Source organism: Pinus tabuliformis, chromosome 8 (genome assembly GCF_031772625.1).
Source record: "Pinus tabuliformis cultivar Carrire ecotype Pingquan chromosome 8, CPIR1, whole genome shotgun sequence".
NCBI classification, from domain to species: domain Eukaryota; kingdom Viridiplantae; phylum Streptophyta; class Pinopsida; order Pinales; family Pinaceae; genus Pinus; species Pinus tabuliformis.
This window is the reverse complement of record NC_142294.1, coordinates 228445536-228450628: the sequence shown is the minus strand read 5'-3', so window position 1 is coordinate 228450628 and position 5093 is coordinate 228445536. Positions and strand designations below refer to the sequence as shown.

Below are 5093 nucleotides of genomic sequence, written 5' to 3'. Positions count from 1 at the left end.
TTAGTTAATTCCAAAAAAGAGAATTTTGATATATATATATATATGTTTTTTCCATTTTACTATATATTACAAATTTAATTTAAAAATTTAATTTAAAAGTTTAAAGGAAAAGAAAGAATCCAGATAGATAGAGAAACACATTTCAAAAATCATATACAATAAAATCAGAAATAAAACAATTTAAAAATTATAAAAACAATCTTAATTTTTTAAGCTAAGTAAAAAACTGTTTCAAATATTTAATAAATATAATTTAAAAATATTCAATAAATATTATTATAATATTGTTCAAACCATATATATATATAACAAAATAATTTATAATATTTATTTAAATATATATATATAACAAATAATTTATAATATTTTATTTTTTATATTCTTTTGTAAAAACCTGTTTCAAATATTTAATAAATATAATTTAAAAATATTATAATATTGGTCAAACAAAAATATATATATATATATATATATATATATATATAAATAACAAAATAATTTATAATATTTATTTTTATCAGATTTTTATATTTATTTTTAAAATATTTTTATGTCATAATCCAAATAACAATTAGTTTAAGATTTTTTTCCCGATTTAATTTCAAATATATTTTTTTGGGAATAGTTTGATATAGATCTATCTAACTTATGAATTAAAAATCTAAATATTTAACCGAATCTAAATTAAAAATCTAAATATTTAACGGAATCTAAATATTTAATAGATGTAAAACTAAATTAACTAGTTACTTTACCCATATTTAGGTATGATAACCCTCCATAAGACTGATTGTGGTTTCTCACACCCACCTATCTTCTTGCAGTCTGCTCCTCACCCCTCCCGGACTCCGTCTCCTTCGCATTCGAGGATGCATAGAGACTGCAAGAAAGGGATCTAAGGAAATTCGGGGTTTTTCTTCATATGCACCCCGTGTCCTTCGCATTCGAGGAAGTATAGAGACTGGAAGAAAGGGATGTAAGGAAATTTAGTGGTTTTTTTCATATTTTTGTTAAAATATAATATCTCTGCACTGAATTGAGAAGCAGGCACCGATGCCCTTTTGAATTGTTCAAAACTTGGAAAGAGATTTTAGTCAGAAATGGGTACCGGATGGAGAAAGGCTCGAAATGCATTGGGTCGTAGAGTTTGTGCATCCTTCCCACCTGAAATCGATGATTTGGATTTGGGAGGTCCAAGGATCGAAAGCTCTCACGGGAAGCATGTTTCAAGCGCCGGATCGAATAGTCAACCTGTCAATTGCCCGAGGTCGGATACCCAAAGTCTGGGGTTGCAAAATAGGGAAACCGATGAGTCGCCTGAAACAGTGTCGAAGAACTTGCTACCCTCGTTGTTGCGACTGAATTTGTCTCGGAACGGGATTCGGGCGTCGAAGGTAAGTTTTTTGAAAATAAATTATTCTGTAAATTAGGAATCGTAGTCGATCTTCTGTCTCACAGTGCCACAATGAGGCCTAAGATAAATTTTTGAAAAGTTCAGTCTCGCGGTTATCAGATTCGATCTTGATACCTGAATGCTGTTAAAGACTTTCAACGATGATAGAAAATCGTGAAAATATTGCTATCTTTAGTTTTTTTGAATGTCCTCCTAGTTGTTGGATTCGATCTTGTGTCTTGCAATATGCTTAAATGTGGCAATAACAGAAAATCGCGTGAAATTTGTGTGGCGTGGATTAGCAGCAGATCTTTTGTCTGTGGCATTAATGAGTGGCCGTGAATGATAATTTATTTTGTCGATGTTCTCATGTTCTAGGGCTGTTGTTCAATCTGCTTGGATACGATAAAGCCCGGCGATGGACATGCGATCTTTACAGCGGAATGTTCTCATTCTTTTCATTTTCCGTGCATTGTCTCCAATGTCCGTCACGGGAGCTTGATTTGTCCGGTTTGCCGAGCAAAATGGAAAGAGGTGCCGTGGGAGATTCCCGTAAATAGAAACCTACGGAATCGAAGGACGGACAATATTGATATAGACGAAGAGGCTGCTTTGAGAGCCGCGGCAGAAGATCTGAGAAGATTGAATCCGGCGCCCGGTGCCCTGACCAATTCGATCTCAAGCTTTAGACTTTATCGTCAAAGCCTTACCCAAGAACCGGCAGTGTACGACGACGACGAGCCTCTGGATTTGATTTCGAGCTCGAGAGAGAATGAAGGCCAAACAAGCTCACAACCCAATGATGATCAAGAGTCCGAATTCAAGGGTTCCGTCGTTGATCCAGAAGAAAGAAGCGATGGAGCTTCTAGAAATGTACGGAAAATGAGAATAGCATTGCTTCCCGAGGTTGAAGCGGTTGCAGCCATTGAAGCTTCTGACAATTTTACAGTACTGGTGCATGTGAAGGCTCCGTCAGCCAGCGAAGCTTCCAAGAAACAGAATCAAGAAAACTGTGAGAAAAATATGGTTATAGATCCAGGCTGTCGTGTGCCGATAGATCTTGTTACGGTTCTCGACGTTAGCAGAAGCATGTTGGGATTGAAGTTGTTGCTCTTGAAACAGGACATGGCTTTTGTGATATCAAATCTGAGCCCAGCGGACCGGTTATCCGTCGTTGTGTTCTCTTCGACGGCCAAGCGAGTCTTTCCCTTGAAGCGAATGTCTCCGGATGGCCAGGCTGAAGCGAACCTCGTCGTCGAGCGGCTGCTCTGCTCGGGCGGTACGCACATCGCCGAGGGTTTGAGAAAAGGCGCGAAGGTGCTCGAAGAGCGTCGCCAACGGAACCCCGTGGCGAGTATCATGTTGCTCTCCGATGGCCAGGACACTTCCAATTCCAATAACAGTTCTCGCAGGTTGGCCAGACAAAGCACGCGTCATGGCCACCTTCGAATTCCCGTCCATACCTTCGGCTTCGGAGTTGACCATGATGCTACCACGATGCACGGCATTTCTGAAGACACAGGGGGACCTTTTCGTTCATTCAGACCGAAGGCCTCGTGCAACACTCCTTCGCTCAGTGCATCGGCGGCCTGCTCAGTGTCGTTGTGCAGACATCAGTGTAACGATTAGAGCTTGCGCAGGAACGAAGCTGAAAAGCATCAATGCCGGAAGCTACGAAACCTGCGTTGCTGAGGACGGAAGCCTAGGGATGGTAAATCTCGGTGATCTCTACGCCGAGGAAGAGAGAGATGTACTTGTAGAACTCAAGGTGCCAGCCGTGAGTTCTGCTTCAATCCCTATGAATTTGATCTCCGTCGATTGCTCTTACAAAGATCCCGTTTCCCAGCGAAATTTCAAATCAAGAGAACATTCTCTTTCAATTTTACGTCCGGAGAACACGGACGGGCATCCAGTTGCTCCAAATTTGGAAGTGGAGAAACAAAGGACCCGTCTGAAAGCGGCTCAAGCCATAGCTGAGGCGAAAACGCTTGCTGATCTCGGCGAAATGTCAGACGCACAGGAGGTTCTCGAGGATGCTAAAATAGAATTGCAACTGACTCGAACTGGTGACCACTCGCTTTCTCTTGCACTGGAAGCGGAAATTACAGAGATTCAAGCAAGGATGACGAACAAGGAAACCTACGAGCGGTCCGGGCGGGCGTTTGCGCTTTCTGCTCAGAGCTCTCATTTTCGTCAAAGAGCCACTACACGCGGCGAAAATTTTGAGAATTACAGCAGGGAATACCAGACACCATCCATGGCCAACATGGTTCTGCGTTCCCAAACCCTCTCGTCAACGGCATCAACGGTCCATGTTTCTAATTCTACCGCGAGTTCCAGTTCGAGTTCGATCTGTGCTCGGTGAACGTCTCAGAATCTCGCCGAAATCATGTGCTAGGGTCCGCGATTTGAATTGTGGATTTTGACCTGTAAAATTTAAGTCATCTTGTAATGACGTTTCTTTAACAGTATCATTTGAATTTTTTAAGGTCTCAAACTAAGGCTGTAGCAATAATAAGATGGTAGAGAGAGTCTCTTGTTCTGATCTGAATCTAAGTGATTTAAACTTGAAACTGATACCAGATATGATTTTATTTAAACTTGCAATTGGGGCAAGTGGATATTATTTTATTTAAATTTTGAAGTTGGTGCAAGTTGATATGATTTTCATTCTTTTAAAGTTCATATTAGTGTAAACAAATGCATGTGTGCCTAGACAATTTCCAAATTACTTTAGAAGATTGATAAAACCACTAAGTTTTGAAGCATCTCTTCCGTTGTTGGTATTGTTATGTATTCGGTTGCTAAATTGGTAGTGTTATTCCTCTGACAATGATTGATATGTCGTTGGAACTGAATTGGTAGTGTTATTCCTGAGAATGATTGATAGGCCGTTGGGAGACTATGGCCTGTGTACCATCACAGGTAGAAGCTATATTCTCGTCGTCTTCTAACAACTCCGAGGTTATCCTTGCGCTGTATTTGTTCAATGCTACTACCATGGCGTTCACATTCAAGTTCTGCTTGGGATGCTCAAATACTGAAAGAAGAGAGTCCAGAGGTATTTTTCCTTCTATTGTATTCCAAGTGCTTTAAAGATTTGATATTTGGCATTGAATTGAAGAGCAACTAGTGATGCCCTATAGACTTTATGTTGATATAGCTATTTGATTTCATTCTATAGCTCAATGTAAAGTTTAAATTTGAAGTTTGAAGAGATTGAGGTATTTATTTTTGGTAGTTGTGAAAGAATAAGAAATAATTTGATGAGATGTGTTTTGTGTAAAGTTTAGAAGAGGTTATAATTACTTTTTCAAAGTCCTTTTTGTACCATTCATTAGTAAGGATGTTTTGGTTGGTAATTTATTTCATTAGTAAGGATGTTTTGGTTGGAAATTTATTTAGAAATGTTTTAAAGTTTAATAAGGGGTTTTAATTTTTTTTTTAAGTTTTGTTTTTATATAATTCAGGGTTGAAATCAGATGGATGTGGGATGATTCGTAAGGATTTCTCGTTGGAAATTTATATGGGAAGGTTTTGAGTTTAGTGAGAAATTATAATTTTTATATATATAGTTTTGAATGATATGGGTGGAATGATTTGGGTGGAAATTATTTAAAAAGATTAGAAGTTTAAGTTTTAAACTATATAACTTTTTTGTAATGTAAGTATATTTTAAGATTTATATATCATTTTTATC

At 38.1% G+C, this 5093-nt stretch overlaps 1 pseudogene; it reads left to right on the top strand.

Moving 5' to 3' along the window:
• Positions 1-1100: 1100 nt before the first annotated feature.
• On the top strand, positions 1101-3791 carry LOC149234967 (E3 ubiquitin-protein ligase WAV3-like; annotated as a pseudogene).
• Positions 3792-5093: the final 1302 nt, after the last annotated feature.